General features: G+C 45.7%; 1 protein-coding gene across 3 annotated transcripts in view; it reads right to left on the minus strand.

The window, feature by feature from the left end:
- Positions 1-19,924, minus strand: part of LOC144146855 (monocarboxylate transporter 13-like) — a 70,594-nt gene that overhangs the window by 38,925 nt on the left and 11,745 nt on the right. The window contains exon 1 of one of the 3 annotated variants that reach the window (XM_077678812.1): positions 2,124-2,368. The exons of 1 other annotated variant lie outside the window; for it this stretch is intronic. The gene's annotated coding sequence lies outside the window, so the exon portion shown is untranslated. Of the gene's footprint in view, positions 1-2,123; positions 2,369-19,924 lie in introns of those variants that run through there. One more of the 3 variants, XM_077678810.1, reaches the window with a different exon arrangement.

The raw sequence follows: 19,924 nt of genomic DNA on the forward strand, positions 1-19,924 counted from the left end.
ACTACGTGTCTTCCAACACACGCAAAACATTTGACACGTTATGCAATACGATCATTAAAAGGGAAGGTTTGGAAATGTTCACCTCTTCGGCATATTTTCCAGTTGTCATGTTTACGAGGCATTACGCGGGCAATTATTGCTGACTGCATACGGCGCAGTTGACGCTACGGCGCCAACTACGCGGTATGCCGAATTACCCAAGAGCACGTCCTGTCGCAAAATTTGCATTCCCTTTTCTTCGTCATGGTTTCAGTTGATGAAATCATGAAAACATTTTTAGCGCAAAAAAAACCAGAAAACAAGTGGTCTCGGCCTCTGCATTTCACAAGCCACCAAGATGTTCACTCCTTTTTTGATATACCACAGCTTAGAATAGACGTGGCTTTTGGCTATCTTGATGTTTAGTGGAGAAGGCAAAGAACAAATACGAGCATTCGAATTATTCTTCAAATTTTCCACTGTGAGAGTGAACGACAGAAGGCTGAAGGTGACACTAGTACCTAGTGCCTTCGTTATGGGTATGCTTTCTGCTGAATATTTGAAAATGTTTTTTGCAATGTTCAAAAGATATTTAATGTTGAGCTATACATATTTCCGGAACAATTAAGAGAATGAAACTTGCACTTGATACTGTTTGCAAAGCCTCACTTAAATATACGCGCGCACTTAAACCGGTGCATGACCTATAATTTATTAAAGCATTCAACTCGCCTGAGGTGTTCAAACTGACAGATGCTTCAGTGTTTGCTTACGCATACTTTGTTGAAAGAAACACCATTTTATATATTCTTTACTTATGTCTTAGCAGTGCTCAACCCGAATGTAACTATTTTTGCAACTGGGCGGGTACCTCGAAAAATGTAGCCCATGTATGAAAACTAACATATAACGGTCAGCTTACTAGAATTAAGCATCAAGGATACTTTATAATAGGTGTCATAACCAGTCGCCCACAATTCGTAAATGATGAGGAGATATAACTAGGGGGTCTTCTGCGGAAGGTTCAGCGCTTATTGTAAAGCGAGAAAGGTAGAAGAAAACGTTGGCAAGAATAATACATTTCCGCGCCACTGAAAACAGCAACGCAAGAATTTCAGAAGATCCCAAAGGCAACTCTTAAAAAACCAGGATGGCACAGTGTGAGGACTGCATTTCTCCGACAGCGGCGTTCTTCCTCTGCCATCGTACGATGCGTTTCTATATGAACGCCTTGCACATGACGTCACTCCCACCCTATCTGTTTCACTGTTGTCAGCTTTTCCACAGGTCTCAAGATAAGAGTGCTAGATACGTTCGCAGCCTTTTTCCGAGCACCCGATCTACCAACATTGCAGCTAGAGTGACATCTGTGACAGCTATCGATACCTCAGGTCGAAACTGCGTCCCTTGCGCCCGCTCGCGTCCTTTAGTGAATCGCCGGCGAGGCAGCGGTTTTTGCAATTGGCCCTCGCTCATGCTCATGGTAACTCGAACGCTGTGTTCCGTGTGGTGTCGATGTAGGGTGGAGGTTTGTTGCCTCGTCTGTCACCCGGCGTCCGTTGGTTCAAGTCCTGTCCGTGCCACGGTTTTTAATCGAAATGACGTAATTTTGTACGGCAGGTGTTGGAGCTGGCGCAAATGCGGTGGGATAGATCACGGGGTTTTCGGATACTGCTTCAGTGGATGACAGCATTGTGGGGCCGTTCTGCATAGTAATGCACCTTACTAAGCTGACGTATGACATTTGCACCTTTTGCTCAATTTTTTTCTGATATTCACGACGGTGCGCATTAGTTCCCGAATACGCACAAGCCCTCGTAATTTTGTAATAATTCCCAAGTTCAATTGCTGGGCCATTTTGTTTATAATTTTGGGGGACTGAAAACGTCGGGGCAAAGGCGGTGCTCATAGAAGAGGGAAAAGTCCTGTGGCCTTACGTGCGCCCCCCACCCCCACTTTTTCGCAGCATCATTTATTACCGGTTTTAACTTTTCGAAAGTGCTAATGATGAGTTGTGGAGCACGATGAAAAAACACACTGGGAAAAACTTGCTGTTTGTACGGGTAGTTTCGGCACATTACAAAATGCTTTTTTAGGCAAAATGTTTTTGTTCGAAATAAGAAGGACTAAAAATGTTCACTTACCGCAAGACGCCTCTTTCTTTTGCCCTCACATTCCCCTGGGGGAACTATTTGTTAGATGTTTCGTCAGCATAGCGACCGTACCACTAGAAACCGCTGTCATTGAGCACCACCGAGAAAATCCGTGGGCCCCTAGTTAACCCGCACGGTCTTCTGAAGCAAGGGATTGCAACCGATAGAACTGTATACCAACGGCTCTATGTGGAAAGCATGCTCTCAGTCACAGTTGCTTTCATAATGTCACGTGGAAAGGGAACCGACCGTTGACACACATAAAAGCTGTTTTTTACTGAGCAAAGGAAAGATAACATCCTTTTTTATCGCGCAACATAGCTGCGCGCTTTATGTTGGCCGAGATGGCACGTGGACACCACGAACACTAGTGAAGACTGCGCACAAAAAGCCATCGGCCTTCGGAAAATCAGCAGCTAAAACACCGGAAAAAAACCAACATCCACCGCAAAAACCCAGTAAATCGTTCCACGTGACTTACACAAAAAGAACTACGGAGAGTAGTAGGATAGGACAAACACAAAAATTAATACTGTCGTAAAAAGTATTTATATGCCATAGAACATTTTGTACAATAAAAATAACTTTAAAAACTACCTTTTCTGGCACTTAAGCAAAGAATCCAGTGCTACTGCTAGGCGGCAGACAAATGTTAAAATATTGTTGCCCATTGATGATTACCCTCCCACCAGCTATCAGATTGCCTGAAATGGACCCCTCGGCACAACCATATCTCGTGAAATGCAGTTGGTACCCGGCTGCTCGTTCGCCAACCACTCCTCCGGGCGCCCCACATCAGTGAACCTGTCCAGAACTTTACAAATCCTTTTCAGAAGTACTCAACACCTATTTATTCGACGAACAGATTTTCACTGCATCTAAAATCTTTTAAAACTGACAACAGAGAAACTCTTCAAGGGTAAGTGTTAGCAGCGTAAAGCGAAGAGTGTATTTTGCGGTTGTGCACCACAATTTGCCCGAAGTGCCTGCAAGCAACTCCTGATCCGAAAGAATACGAATAACGAGCTGTGTGAGCGTTCAGTAATCGCAAAGCTGAATGCAGAAACTCATCACTACGAAGCATGTCAAATTTCGCTTGAATAGAATTGAACTCTCTAGTTTAATGTACCGTCCATATGCCGTATTATGAACTCGAGCTCTGCGCCCTTCGTGAGGGCGGTTCCAGAATTTAGATTGTAATGGGCACGTAGGACTAATTAGGTGTGGAAATGCGAAAAATTGGGCCCATCTCCCGGCCAGGGGGACTCGAGTAAATGCGTCGCATAGGGGGTGGGTGTATTGCGTTAACGTTTAGTGTTTGGGGAGTCGGTGGTAGTGAATACGTTGTATCAGCAGCTTGTTGACGTAGTTCGAATGAGTCAAGGATTTAAGGCACGTTCGTAGCCTCCTATTCTGTGTCGGCTTTGTGGCGCAGTGGGTAGAGCACCATGTACATTGCGTTCCGCCCGCAGGGTCGAGGGATCGAAACCAGGCGCCGGATAGTATTTTTTTTATATAGTGTGAATGAGTCAAAGATATGAGGCGTGTTCGTAGCCCCCCATTCTGTGTCGGCTTTGTGGCACAGCGGGTAGAGCACCATGTACATTTCAGGGATCGAAACCAGGCGCCGGATAGTGTTTTTTTTATATAGTGTAGGGGGAGGGGTGCGGACAACGACGGTGCGGACTACGACTGCGGACGTCAACGCGGGTGACATCGTGAGTTACTGAAATGCTCTGCATTTAAAGGAGCCATGAAGAGAAAATGCAAGTTGGTTTTATTCGAAAGATTTCGTGTTTTATAGTGCCCCCAGCGCTTGTCCTGATACAAACGGTGCTTTATTCACTGAGAAATTAAACAATTTAGGTTAAAATTTTGATTTTCCCGCTCAATCGTGCGTTTTCGTGGTCCCAAATGACATCGCAGGAACCGACCGCTCTGCAGCCTAGAGTACCTTCATTCGCGCATCCTCAGTACAGGGTAGAGACACGTATACGCTGGCGCCGCCATTTTCGGTTGCTCGCTCGCCGCCGAAGCAAGTCATTGTGTTAAAACCGCGCTAAAATTATCGCCGCAACGCGGTTTACTGAAGAAGTTTGAATCATATTGTCTGTTTCGCGTTGCTAGGTCTCGTGGGAAACGAAAAGAATAACGCGTTGAGCCCGTTGGACCAATTGCGGCGGCACGCGACCGTTCAAAGGTTGTCTCCACCCTGTACAGCGGTGTTGGTTTGTTCCCGCGTTTCTTTACGTTCCGTAACCTAGATGGCGCCACCATACCGTGGCAAGCGTTTGGTTTGTTTTTGCCCGCATTTAAACCTGGCTTGTTTTTGTTCTGGGAGAAAATATTCGTTCCCTGAAACCGTGCTCGCTCGACAAATGGGGTCACGTAAGACACTGTTGCTTGCGTCAATCGGCCAGTGTCGTCTGAGACAACCCCAAGCCCCGTAGTGCTGTGCAGCTAAACCAAGCATGCTGTGCGCAGTACGAACAGCAGAACGCATCAGTACTTCTATGTTTACATGTGCTTTCGTAACTTCCACTGTTTGCCCCAACATTCTTATTGCTTTGTAAAGAATGTGCCCTAAATTTAAGCGCAAATCGCTCGTTCGTCTAGTTTGTAAGCTCTACCTAATTTGCGTCTGCTTCTGCCAGCATCCGCCAATCGCAGAGCTTAGCTCATGTGACATCACAGGTTCTGTTGCGGGAAATAAGCTGGTGGGTCGCATGACCATTCCCGTTTTTCCTAATTATGTAGCTTATTTGAGCGAAGTTTAGGTTAAAAGTGGTGTCAGTATGATTCTAACGCGACAATCTTTTGAATGAACCAAACTTGTGTTTTCTCTTCATGGCTCCTTTAAAAGCAGTACGTTTCCTTTTATGCAATGCCACCTTTGCGTCTAACAGTAGGTCTGTAAGGATTGTGTCATCTTAAATTACGACAGCTCCGTCATCCAAGAAAGATATAGCTGGCGCGTAATCTTCATGTCGTAACGGTTGTGGTGGAGCCGCCGGTGGTGATTTTGTCTGCCGCGACCGCCTTGCCTCTTCACCCACCACACGATATTTTTGTCCGCCATTGCATTTTCTCCACAGCCGTACTTCCGTGGATCACCACATTACGCAGCTACTGTAGAGGTGGATAATTGCGAGGCCATCGCAGCAAAGATAGTACCAACAGCAGAAGTGGCTTCAGTTGAAATAATTGAAATATATTATTTGAAATAATAAGTTGAAATAATTGAAATATTACAATAATTGAAATAATAGGTTGAAATAATTTATGAACAAGAACTTTATATAGCCAACAGGTTTCTGAACCATTTCAACTGTACACGTACTTCTTTTTTTTACGAACATCTTTTGTCAAAAAACAAACAGGCTTATGTGAGGCACAAAACAATGTACATTTGGTAGCCTTAGTGTATTTTAACTGAAAATAAATGTATGCTAGATATTTCCGGTAGCAACCAGAAACACCCGTTGGAAATACTATTTTGACCCAAAAATACAATTCGTGCCTGTGGCAGCGTTCCACATGTTACAGTAACAAAAGGCTCCGATATATGGCACGAGCGGTGGAAGGCGCGAAAATCGAATATACTTTACCAAGATTCATCTGGTTTATTGAGGGAGGGTCATAATGCAGGGGAGAGAAAAGAGGCATTTACGTAGCAGAGGCGGCAGAAGGCTATCGTATTTCGGCGACATTTGCGGCTAAGTGAGCAAATACAGGGCCAATGTTTAAGTGCGGAGCGCCTTAAGGGCTCGCCTTGCCGTCGTAGCTCGTTGGCTTACACAATTTATAGCGACTACCGGAATCAGGCCGTGCAGCGAGGTAACGGACCGAAGTAGAGCCCCACGGCGTTACGGCGTAACGGACACAAACCGGGGCTTCGAAAAACAAGTGGTTTAAACTGACATAACCGTTCAAAGCTCCTGAGCCGCTGGCGCTTGTAATACGCCTCCACGCTGTTTAGCGCAAATAAAACTGCAGGTGCATTTGAAGCAAAGCTGTGTATATAACCGGCAGCCACTGCGTCCATTTAGTTAGGAACGCCCGTTGGGTTGTTTTTTACGATAGTAAGCGGAAAAGTAGCCTCCAAAACCGACGTGTTTCAAACTGTGCAGTAAGGCTCTGGCACGTGCGGCATTAAAGCAAGCCCAAAAAGAACAGAACTGCCGCTCGTGCTGTTACTGGCAGGGGGCGCGCGAGCACTCAGAAGGCGAGAAATTCGAATTGTATTGAAAAAACCTCCGTTCTATTCATCAATGGAGGTGTGAGACGGCGAGGAGAAGAGCGTGAAGGGTGGTAGCAGTGAGCGGATAATGGCGCCACACCGCAATATGGCGAATCACATACCTGCGCTTCCTACAGCTTTCACGTTGAGTGCAACAGCTTTTTTTTTTTATCTCTGTGGCTCACTTATAGGATCCGCCTTACATTATTACGCTGTACAGAAGTTGTTTTCTATTTTATTGAAGAACGCTGAAGTTACTTCAGCACGCTTCGAGTGGTTCGATTGTCTACTCTCAACGACATCGCTTTAAAGCGTTTCTCCTTACGTCGTTTCTTTCGCTCTTCTTTCCTTCTTTTCGGCCTTGTTAGCCTTAATATAAAGCATTAGCGTAAGTGTGGTGTTCTTCTTTTGTAATTAGCTCGCTCAAATTATTTATGCAGGCATTAATACGTGTATCTTGCCCATGATTTCCTTACACGGCCCAAAGGTATTGTTCAGGTTCATTTTTAGTAAGCTAGCAGAAAGGATCGGTTACGATGTAGGGGGTGGAGGTGTGAGTCAAATGTTGTCGTCTCCGGGTTTAAATGCCACACCTTATTTCGGGAAATGTATTTATTTTATTCTGCAGGCAATGACAAATTCTGTTCCGAGTAGGGCCGCAGCCAGGATCGTGTGACGCCCAGCATTTCCACAAAAACGCAGATTTGGCGGAAGTAACACCTGTAATCCTTATAATAGCGTAAATGTAGGTAATTTGTCGACAAAATTTATATAAACCCATAAATAAAAAGATATATAAATTAAATTCTCACCAAAATGATTTGACAAAATCAAAAATATGCATTATATATTTCTTTGCCCAATCCCAAAAGCAAACAAAAAAGTGGGAAAAGAACAGTCCAAAATACGAATAGAAAATGGCAAAACTGGCGAAAAAATGTCGAATGCCCTGCGTGTCCACAAGAATGTGGATTTGGCAAAAAACGCACTTGTAATCGTTACACTTTCGCAAACGGAGATAATTAGTGAACCATAATAAATAAACAAAACAAAAAAATAAAAATAACACTGTTGCAAAAATGATCTGAGAAAAACAAAAATATGATTTTATACCTTCCCTTCCAAAGCCTAGAAACAAAACGTCCACAAAAAAGACGTTTAAAATACCAAAAAAATTGGCGGAAATTGCTGAAAACCGTGTGACACCCTGCATTTCCACACAAATGCAGAGTTGGCAAAAAAAAACGCCTGTAAGCGTTATAATAGCAGTAATGGAAATGATTGGTGTACTGAATTTTGAACAACCAAAAATAAGAAGAATAGAAAAAACAAAGTTGTCACAAGAACGGTCGTACAAAATCAAAAGTTGGAATCCTATACATCTCCCCCTCAAAACAGAACAAGAAACAAAAAAAAGCCCACAAAAGAACGCTGGAAATGTCTACAAAAATAGTGTAAATGCGCCAAATCTACGCTAACCCTTCCTTTTTCGGTAAAAATAAATAGTTAGTAAAGTAAACGCACTTCGTCGCTATAGTGGTATACATTTACGTCATTGGCAAAAAGAAGCAACAAAAAACAAAGAAAGAATAAAATAATCCAGTCTTTAGCTACTCATAGCCATATTTGGCTGTAACTCACACTCTAGACAAGCGGCATAACAACGCTACGCATTAGTAGACAGTGCTCTGAATTTCTGTGGATCTCCTTGGAACCATGGCGTATGAGGATTACGCTGAATTTCGCTTCATATTAAAATCTGCTAAAAAATGTTCGGATGTTCGAAGATTCCGAAGAATCCAGCCGGTTAACCTTGATGCGTTACACAAACTGTCTCTCAAAAATTGCGCTATGCCCCTCTGAACAGAGATTGTGGAGAAGCATTGAACCTTCTTGAAATCAAGCTGATTTGTAGCCCTTGAATATCCAGCAATATAGCTTCAATGCATGCAGAAATTCACTCTTAAAATAGGCTCTGGTACGCTCCGCTACATTAGTGTGTATAATGAACCACTTGATTGCAAAAAAGCAATTGTGGTGCAGAACGACGCGTCACCTTCGGTTTCACCAATAGATGTGAGATGTGGTGTGACATCGCCTGACAATAGAAGTCTTTTTGGGATTGACTAATTTCAATGCACTGACGACCTTCTTCAAGTCAAATTGCACACGGGGCCTCATCCTTGTGTGGTTTGATGTCAATGTCGACCAATTAATCTGCGTTTGTGAAGAAATAGACACTCGGACATTTCCAACAGTGCGCACTCTGTGATACACATTCCTGTGACAAAAAGGAGCCCTTTTACCGGCGATTAGGTAGCACCATAACTGTTGGAAAAGATTATGTTAATTTTTTGCCAATGTTAAGCTATCTTGTAATCCAGAACAGATCAAGTCTACGACTTGTACTGAAGTTGCAAGGAGAGCAACTGTCTCACGCCCTGCGCACGAAAAAATTGTCTATGACGCGCACACCTGCAGCTAAGAAGTTACTGCGCGTGCGCGCCATAAAACAATTATACAGGACTCTTCCATTGCAGCTTTCTGCCCTCCGCAAAACCGGACAGAACCTGTTTTGAGCGGTACTTTTCCAGGTAGAGTTAGGAAATAGGGCAGGTGGTGCTGGTATAGTTGGGCTGAGTGCTGTCGCGTCAGCTGTTGGCTTAGGGATAAAACGAGGCTGCGGCGCATGATTGTCGCTTCGGTAGCGTAGAAAATAAATGCTAGTATTAGGGCCCTGTTCTCGACATTGTGAAATGCCTATGGATGCGCACGCCTTTTGTGCAGGTGACACGTAAGCAATTAGTGGTGTGTGCACGTGTAGTTTCGATTAAACGTTTAGCGGTTGGAGGCACAGTTTACAGAAATCGCAACAGCGCTATTTGAAGTTGCTCCCAAATGAATCAAAGGCATTCCATCTGCAGTCTATAAATACAGATGCAAGATTGTGGTAGAAGAATAAACACAAATATTTTAATAACATAGTGTTTATACCCCAAGGCGAGCCGGCAACGTTGATCCATTCAAGAGTGAAAGCGTCTGCGTTGAACTAAAACAACACAATACAATTTGTCATTATTTTATTGACTGTTTGAGTAATATGTCCCGAGGTGTTGGTTTTCTTTTATCCTGAAAACTTGCTATTCATTAGCCTTTTCACGGCCGTCATCGTCGCCACGTTGCCGTCGACTTCCGCGGCGCTTACAGTTTATGGTGTGTCAACAGACGAAAAAGGTCGTGACTATCGGTTCTGTGACACGGTAAGTACAGCTAAACGGTTCTCCTGATAACAGAGAGCCTTATTGATGTCGCCTATTAATTCATGTTTTAAGTTAGGAATCGTTCAGCGGGGCAATCAATAAGGCAGTTTTTCGCTTTGTACAAACTTTATTTCGTTTTCTGTCATGCTACTTGCAAGCCTACAGAAAAAGTATGAGCAAACGCAGGGCGTTGAGTTTTTGTAATGAAGACGCCTGTGCGCTGCCCCTTATGATCCTGTCACATCAATTCAGCAACTACTATTTTATTTGATTGATTGATTGATTGATTGATTGATTGATTGATTGATTGATTGTGAGGTTTAACGCGCCGACGCTACACGGGCGATGAGGCGCGCCGTAGTGGAGGGCTCCAGATTAATTTTTACCGCCTGGGGATCTTTAAGGTGCGCCAAAATCTCGAATACACGGGGTTTACTTTTCGGCTCAATCGAAAAAGCAGCAGCCGCGCCCGGCAATCGAACCCGCGTCTTCATATTCAGAAGCACGACGCCTCAGCCAGTGACCCACCGGGTCGGGTAATTACTTATTTTAATGCTGTGCATAAAAACAATGAAATTAAGGTCGTTACCCGCCGCGGTGGCTCAGTGGCTAAGGCGTTGCGCTGCTGAGCACAAGGTCGCGGGTTCGATTCCCGGCAGCGGCGGCCGCTTTTCTGATGGAGGCGAAAAGCAAAAACGCCCGCGTGCACGAGATTTCGGCGCACGATAATGATCCCCAGGTGGTCAAAATTAATCCGGAGCCCTCCACTACGGCGCGCCTCATCGCCTGCGTTGCGTCGGCGCGTTAAACTCCACAATCAATCAATCAAAATTAAGGTCGTTCCACTCAACGAGAAAGCTATCGAAAGTGCAGAGCAGTGATTCGCCATAATGGGCTGTGGGGCCTTTATCCGCTCACTGCTTCCACCCATCATGCTCTTCGCCCCCCTGCCTCCCTCCTCTCTTGCTGAATTCAACTTAGGTTTGTTCAGTGCAATTCAAAGTTCCCGTCTTCGCATCGCTCGCGCGCCCCCTGCCTGTAATAGTGCGAACGGGAGTATTGTTCTTTTCGGGCTTACTCTCACCCCGCACGTGCCAGCGCTTTACTGCGCCGTTTGTAACGCGCCGTTTTTGGCGGCCACTTCACCGCTTACTCTCGTAAAAAATTACACCATCTTCTCGTGAGGAACCCTGATGAGGATGCCAAGCTTCATAGGGGTTCCATGTGGTTCCATTGTGTTGCCGTTATTTTGAGTGATCTGCTGTTTAGTAGCGCCAGAGGGAATTCCGCGTCCGTGTCCACACCGGTGGCAAAGGCACGCAACTACTGTTGTGTTACGATGAGTAGGCGGTGGTTCTCGAGGCGCCGAAACTCGTCCATCATGTTCTCTTCGATGTTGTCGTCTCTGTGGTAAAATCGGTAGTCTCCGTCAGCGTTGGTGAGGTAAAGGTTGTTGACGTTGGTGCCCCGGCTGGGAGCAACGTACACGCCCCCCTCTTCGCAGCTTTGTCTTCTCCTTCTTTTTCAGTGGTCCCCCACGGGAAGATGACGACGGTGGTTGAAAGCGAAGCAATCTCGTGATGGATTCTTTGGTTGGACAATCCCTAGGGACATCCTGCCACAATCATCATCAGAGGCGCTGCGGACGGGGCTCGGACGCGGGACATCCCCCCGAGCAAGAGATGCTTCGCATCTAAAAAAAACCCGACGGGCGTTCCAACTAAATGGACGCGGGGGCTGCCGGTTATATACGCAGATTTTACCTCACATGTACCTGCAGTTTTATTTGCGCGTAACAGCGGGGTCGTATATGACAAGCTCCAGCGATTGAGGCGTTTGGAAAAGTTATGACTATATAAACCGCTTGTTTTTTGACTCCTCTATTTGGGTCTATTACGCCATGACGCCGTGGGGCTCTACGTGTGTCCGTTATCTCGCTTTGCCTTCTATTCCGACAGTCGTTAGAGTTTGGGACAGCGTACGAGCTACGACAAGGCGGGCGCGTAAAGTGCTCTGCACTTAAAAACCAAAATAATGGTGGCACCGGTACACGTGGCAGGCCCTGCTCATGACGTCACGTGGTTATTACAATAACAAAATCGAAAAATTGCCAAGAGGTTTTCTAACCAAGCAGACTGCCCGACAAAGGTCTCGGTAGGCGATCAAATGAATCGCGTTTTCTACCTATACCTGACTTTCTCTTCCCAAATACCACAAAAATTTTGCGTTTCTTTTGGTTCTATGCATCTGTAAAGAAAGAATTCCTATCAAGCCAGGACGACAAAGTTGCAAAATATCAAACTCAAGGACATACCGGCGCTGCTTGAAAAATGGCATAATTTTGGTTATTAGCGAAGAAATTACCAGGCTAACAAGCGGCGAAGTGGCAGTCAAACAAGGATTGGAAACTACAGACGTTGAGTCGGTTGCCGCAGTGCCTGGCGGGGCTTGTTTTAAGCACACAAAAACCACAGTAAAATTTAGAACATTCGCCGTTGATTAGGCTTTTTACTACTGAACTTACGAATAAACAGTTTTTGTGCAAAAAAATTTGGTTTTACGTCAAAGGTTTCTTGTTTTATTAGTTGGCTACCTGCGATTCCCGTGATTGAGAACTATCGTGGCTCAAACGAGTGTAGTGCTCATGTATCCCACGTGGAAATCAAAAGTTTTATCGAGGGCTGTCAACCCATATAAACCGGATTTAGGTCTCCAGACAGCTTGTCTCCTGCGTATGGGTAGTATATGGTTTTGCAAGAACTGCACATGTGTACACACACGTAAGCGATCCCCGATACCTTACGAGCAACACCTGTGAATGGGCAGGGCGCTGATCTATATTTTGTTGCATTTTCTTTTTATGTTGCTTGTGAATGTGACAGAGTAGGACAGGGGAAGCGGAATCACGCAAACAACAAAGAAGTCCCATCGCTTCATCGTGTGCACGTCCGCTAGAGTGCAACTGTCGTCTCTAAGGTGGCGTTGTACGCCAGCAAGAGATGCTGAACCAAGCTGACAAAATAGAAATTTATGTTTTAAGCAAGGAGCTCCGTATGCGATCGTAGCGGCAGTTCAGAAGATACTATAGAATAAGTAGCTCTAAGTTGGTACTTTTGATAAGGTAGGAAAAGCGTTTCAAGCATTAAATGTCTTCAGGAGTGTCGACCCGGCGTTAAAGCTTTGGAACGTGAGCACATATTTGAAAATAAATAGCACTTGGTGGTAGAGGGCATTGAACTCAGCCTCAGCGGGTTTTGAAGAAAGACTTTTAACTGCCCTGTCACAGCTTCTTTGAGGCACATAAAAGCAGGCAATACCACAAAGCACAAAAGTGGTCAGGGAGATACTAAAGTATACTTTGGCAGCGCTCATGGGCACCAACAGAGGACGTCCCTATAATTCCTACCGCTGACAGAATTTATAAAAAGAAGCCAGCCAGGGGATGCGTCGAATGAAGTAAGTACACTGCCACAATGCTTTGGTTTTCAAGAACATTTTGTGTGCGAAGTTACGTCATTATGTAGGTAAGAAGGAGAAAAATCTTTACCATTCCTTCCTAAAGAAAGTTTTCTCATTTCAAAACTGCGCCAAACGTACGTCAAAAAGTCCGCCAAAAGTGCGTTCAACAGATCGCCAGACCTTCAAACAACGTCAAACCTTCAAACGATCGTCAAACAATGAACCGATGAGGCGATGTTTCGCGCACTATATAACCGCATCTACGAACAATATATTGTCCACGGACACGCGGTTTATGAGATCAAAATGTACTATTGTATTCCTTCTTCCTGATCGATGTGTGTAAGGGTCTTGTTTATAACCGTTGATTTTTCGGGCATTTCCAAGTAACCGTTTTGACCCAATGCAAGCCCGGTTTCATGCACGCGCCGTGTGTTGAGAGATCTTATCAAAGCGTTTCGGTCGACCAATTGGTCAACGATGAAATGCATTCGTTTTTCGACAGGCCACCATTGTTCCCTCTAAGAAAGATTCCGCTACAAAACAACTAAGCCTGCTTCCCAGATACCGTTGCTAGTAATGAAATCAGCGAGGTCAGCTGCGATTAGTGGTAAGTACAGCGGTAGAGCAACAGGATGAACAGTTGGAGATTACGTAAATCGAAGCGAGACTTTCATCTCCAAATTTTTAACTTTTTAGGACATTCCGTGACGTCAAAAACCACGACCAATTCATCAATTCTCGTCCGCTGTAACGTCAGCATACCGACTCCAAATAGCACTGTATGCTTTGTAACTAGACATGAGTAGATTCTGAATCACTGGACACAAAACCTAGGTAAAGGTGTGCTCGAGATCTGGCAGGCTACCCGAATGCTGGGCCCAGGTGGGACCCTGGTCGATTTGATTATGCTTCAGTTCGTCCGCGCCGGGCTGCGTATTCCCAAACCATATCCCGTAGGGGCCCAGGCCGACCACACCCCCTAAGCAGCGGCGCAGCCAATGAGGTTAAAAAAATTGAAATTTTTTAACCTCCTTGGACGCAGCACCGCGACGTCACTACCTGTATGTGCCCGACTTCATGCGAGGTGGATTTTTTCTTTTTTCCCCCTTCCCTCATTTCGGCTGCTTTGCGGGCGGCAGATGGTTTCGCTCCGTGGGCGGGGCTGGCCTGCGGCGCTGGGGAAGCAGACGCACATGTGGTAGAGGTTAACCTTTTGTACCTGAGCCCATGATCTCTCTGCGCTCTTCTTGCGCGCCTGCAAGTTGACGCTGACCTCCGATCTTGTTCCTAGATAAGCGCTCGGCTCGGTGCTCGAAGCGCGCGCGCGCGGATAGACGCATTCACGTACATGTGGCAATTATACAAGTTCCGTAAAGCAAACACTCTCATGAAAATGAACACAAAAATTTATTTTGATCTTTTGTGATCGCGCTGCTTCGCGGCGGCCGATGGTTTCGCTCCTAGCACAAGCCTGGCGTACGCGCTGGGAAGATGAAGCTCGCTCTCCGCGCTCTCTTGTGCGCCGTCAGTCGCTCGTCTCCCATGCTGTTCCTAGTTAAGCTAGCGCTCGGCGCGTTGGTCAAAGTGCGCGCGCGGATGGATGATTTTTCACGGATGTACATATGTAGTTATTGTTTACGTTCCGGAAAGCAAGCACTCCCAGTAAAGTGAAGGCAAGAATGTTTTTTTTTTGGTCTTGGGTGGTCCTTTGGACTCCCTACCGAAGCGCAGAATGTTTGCTCTCATTCGGGCGAAAGCACACGCGTACGTCGGTCACTCGTCTGCTGCGAACATCAGCGAGCGTGTTATTCGCCATACTCGTCTGTGCCTCGCACTAGCGCAGAACTGCCCATCACAAGGTCCGTTCTCATAATTGCGTGCGCCACGCGCGTCCCGCGCGCATTCACGCGATGGTCGCGAAGCTTATAACTTCTGCTTCATGGATAAGCACGAGCAGCCACTAGAGGTCGTCAGAGATGACCTCGTGTGAACAAATCATGAGACTGCGTTCCACGCGAAGCTGTCTGACGAAGTAGCAGTCAACGCCTTCATGGACACGTATAGCGGGTGCACCAACACAACCTGGATTGTCCAAAAGGTCCAGAAAAGGGGCGAAAGGTATGTTTTTCGACACGAAGCGTTGTAGTAAGCGAGGCGGCGTTTTGCAACTTGTGTTGTAGTATTTATATTTTTATTCCTGCTATTTCTTGTTTATGAATTTGTATACTTTTTTGCGTGTGTGTGGCTTACAGTTGAGGCGCGAGCTGTGACACAATGCTGGCGAAATAAAAGGCCAGACATTACAGAAATCTGTATATGTGGTAGCTAAAAATGCGTCGCAGGAAACAGACACAAACTGCTCATCTATACCCATCAGTGGATTTTGAAAAGTGACAATTTTTTGCCGCTGTTTGGACTCCCAGATCACTATCGCAAAAATAGTGCGCCAAGGAGATAACTTTTCTTTACTTAGTTTTATCTCTGCTGCGACTACCGTGACCTCAAGCTCACGCGCAACTACTCATTAGTCCCAGCGAAAAGAGTATACGTATCTGAGTAAGTGTAACACTTTATTAAGTGAGACGCCATGTGGCCCTGGGGAGCAAGGATGAGGAGAAAAGGGGAAGGTCACAACTCGCACAATGAACACAGTTGCAGTCTTGGGGTCCTAATCGCAAAATGAACACATTAAAATCAGTCAGTGGCAGCAAAACGCACAGTTCACACTTAAATGTACAGTTCACACTGTAGACAATGCGGTTCACGCTGAAAACAGTGCACACTGAAGTCAGTTCACATTGTAGACCGAACGGGGAAGTCGGCCAGGCTGCTACACCAATTTGTAGAGTCCGTTTTCAAGGGCGTACTCGGGAATTGCTTCTAGCGCGGTGGGATCGTCACGCACCCGACTAACATGTACTTGTTCAGTCGTAGGGGCGTGACCTAGAGTTTAAAGCTGGTGGACATTACGGTCGAATAATGGACAGAGCCAAATTAAGTGGTAACGATTTGGTGTGCCTTCCCGATTACAGGAGGGGCATCAGCGCTATTCGGGTCCTGCTGGAGCTGTCTATGTATAAATAACGTATCTTATGCAGCAAAATCTGTGTGTGCATGAAGCACAAATTGTTAAAAATAACTAATCGACATTGGCAACTGTGTGAGTGGTAGCACCCATGATTACTGATATCAAACTGCACCCTGATGACTTCAGTGAAGAGACTGTGGTCAATAGCCCTGCACAGAAGACATATACCAAACTCCTCGAGTACTTCAGTAGCTGTACAATCCAACTATTACTTAGCCCTTGGTTGGTATATATTTTCGATATTGTTTCCCTAAACTGTTATGACCAGCAGCGCAAATTATGCAGAATTCATTACCGAGTGTAAAACGTGTACATTTGAGCTGGTGTCTTTCTTATCAACGTATCACCCTTGCAAGAACGATTCACACCTTCCATTGCTGTTAACAAAATGTCAATGTTTTTTTTAGTGGCACTGCTCTTGATAAAAAATCAATGCAATGAAGATAATGTTAACGAAATTCAATGTAATAGTGCTTACGAAAGTGCCAAAATGTAGCAGCTCATGCAGCTGTAATATTTCGCAAGGGTAGGATGGTTTGTAAATGTAGTCATGGGTAATTGGCTGCCTTTCTTGTAATCCTTACCTGCAGCACAGAATCGTGTTTTGATGTGCGTATATAGTGAAAGAGCACCCAACTCAATTGTATACCCTTCTGTGTGCTGTAGAATGAACTTTCAATGAGGGTGTTTGCATGCTTTCCGGAACGTGTATAATTGCCACATCCGCGTGAAAGCGTCCATTCGCGCGCGCGCACTTCGAGAACCGAGCCGAGCGCTTATCTAGGAACACGATCGGATGTCAGCGTCAACTTGCAGGCGCGCAAGAGCGCGGAGAGATGAGGGGCTCAGGTACAAAAGGTTAACTTCTACCACATGTGCGTCAGCTTCCCCAGCGCCGCAGGCCAGCCCCGCCCACAGAGCGAATCCATCAGCCGCCTGCCAAGCAGCCGAAACGAGGGGAGGGGGAAAAAAGAAAAAATCCACCTTGCATGAGGTCGCGCACATAGAGGAAGTGACGTCACGGTTCTGTGCCCAAGGAGGTTAAAAAATTGCAATTTTTTTAACCTCATTGGCTGCGCCGCTGCTAAGGGGGTGTGGTCGGCCTGCGCCCCTAAGGGATATGGTTTGGGAATACGCCGCCGGGCTGGGCTTTGTAAGCGATTCCAAGGGTTAACCAAAACTTGTTGCTTAGGACATCTATAATAGCAGAGAGCTCACATGTTGACGAGGCGCTCCAAGCGTGGACCACATATTTTATGTTCCCCGACGCTTGCCGCTAAGCCGTGCGAATATGCTTTTGTATGGCAGGCCGGTAACTCTTCAGCATTTCTAGAAAGAAAACTATGATGACGGCCATCTGCAATTAGCTTTTAAAGGGACACTAAAGTTATTTGTAAACATGGCGGGATCACTAGCGCAAATTGTAGTCTGGAGTCTCTAGGCCGTGTTTCTACCACTCTCGCTGCGTTTACGCGACTTTATTGAGTAGAAAAATCAATTCGAAACTGCTGTGCTACTCTGCATCCTCCTTAGCAATTTTCTATGATGTTTTATATGACGTCAAAACAAGATGGCTTGGCTTGAAAAGATGGCTTGGCTTGGCTACTGCCCGGCTCACCGAACCTGCGACAGAACGAGTCGGCCTATAGGGTTAACCACTGGCGGCTGACTGGTCGTCGCATTGCGATGGCTCACTTGAAACTAAGCAACGGCACGTTTGTGCAGGGAAGAATGTGCCTTTAGTTTGTTAGTTTGTAGACCGTATCAAGCTCTAAGTCCAAGTCCCTCCACACAAGCGACGCTTCCCTTACTGGTACTGAAGTAGAAAAATCTAAGGCCATTTGAAGGCAACAAAAGAGTAATTGACGTTAATGTAGGTACTAAGGTACTAAAAGCAACCGAAACCTTTACAGTACAGCGTAAAACCAGGCTGCAGGTAGCACGTTTTGCGGTGGGTGAGCTAGAACAGTGGTCAGCAGCATGAACACACATCTTCGGACGCTTTTTCGGCTAAGGAATGCCGTCGCTACACATGACAAATTGTGCATATTTGGGGGACGCTTACTGCACGAGCAGTATACACGAAATAGTAATCTAAACTGCCTGAAATGATACAACTAAATAAAAATGTAAACTGGCTATAGATTATATGCTTTGTATTTCCGCCTTTGGCATCGCTGTCTTATAGCTGAGTTTTTTTTTAACAAATATGTACGCTTGGTTTAAAACGGGAGCAACAGTGAACAACTAATAAAGAGGGGATACCTGCGATAATCATCTTGGTTATAGACGTCTTTAAGATTGGTGTAGAGGACTAGGTAATATTGTTTTGCAAGTCGCAAGTTCGAATCACGGATAGTGCAGATTTTTTCAAGTTGATTTATTTGTTTTGGGCAATGTTTTTTTCGTGTTCAATTTCGCTAAGTATACAGACGAATATTTTCTATACTTCATTTATCACTTTTGCTCTGTAACGTTTATTGCTCCACGAGCGAGTTCGCAGAACGCGTGCAAACTGACACGGACGCACTGGCGAGTTCTCGTTGGCGTGATGTTCCCATAAGCACCGAGTGCTTGCGGGCACAATCCCAAACCGGCCGACCCTTGGCCTGGTGCGAACACGCCTCTTACGATGGCACGAGACAGGCAAGCTCCAAAGATGGGGGAATAGCGCATAGCTCTTGAGCGTCTGAGGTGACGTAGAGGGCATTTATCCACTGCGTACGCCTCGGCTTGTGATTGTTACGATTCCAATCCGTGGTGGTAGGCTTATCTGACCCAAGTTACAGCTAGTTACTGAGATAACGAGACTCCCATGGAACGATAACCTCGGATGCAAAGCATGTTGTTTCACAGAACCGAAACCGATACTGGTTTAAATTCTAATCTTGGACATCGGCCAATCACATAGCATCTTGTATTCACGTCCCTGCTTTGAGTAGGCGCGGACGCCGCAAACCGTGTGTGGTCGTTTTTCATCTTTCGGCCTTATAAAGTAAATACCGCCTTATCGACCGGATAAACGATGAAAAGTGTGTTTATTAGAGCCACTCTACGCAGTGGAAGCAAAAGCAGGAGCTTGACAAATTCACGCCATTGTCCCTTGAAGGACGAACTGAGCAGCACAGTGCCTTGAGAAGTAGTATGATCGTCCACGTGAAAAGTTTTTTCAAGTACTGCAACAAGAACGTGCCTCTCAATCTGGGTTTTGTATCACTGCCTTATTTATAGTTGCGCGTCCTATCCTGAGTCAAACGAAGCGTAGCTGGCGATGGCTTTCGCGGCGATCTTTTTATGGTTTGCTGTCTGTTTAGGACCGGGTAAGGTCGGGCTTACGGCGGCAACCACCAGGCCCTGGCGGGGCAGGCCCGAAGGTATTATATGTCGGGCAGGGTCTACCGCGATAAGCGCCCGTCTCGGGCCTGGCTGTACAAATAACTCTACTAATTTCTGACCAGTGCGCAGCTTCCATAGGAAGTTCTCAGTGGTATTGGGACCCTTTTATGAGGAAATACAGGCATATGTGGGAAGTTTGCGTGAAAGCTAAGCGCGCAACTTTGTGCTAAATTTGATTAGTCTATTCTACTCCGAAAGATACGAACAGCACTTGACTTCAGATGCTACTATTTATCTGGCAGCACCTGTCGCACGTAAAACGTGTGCACATGAGACCACAAGAGCATCTAATTGCCCCGTGAAGCTGTATTCAGTAGCTCTGTTTGTTGACGCGCCTATATGCCAA

The sequence above is a fragment of the Haemaphysalis longicornis genome, unplaced genomic scaffold (genome assembly GCF_048455015.1).
Source record: "Haemaphysalis longicornis isolate Haplotype H1 unplaced genomic scaffold, Haemaphysalis longicornis Haplotype H1 scaffold_7, whole genome shotgun sequence".
Lineage (NCBI taxonomy): Eukaryota > Metazoa > Arthropoda > Arachnida > Ixodida > Ixodidae > Haemaphysalis > Haemaphysalis longicornis.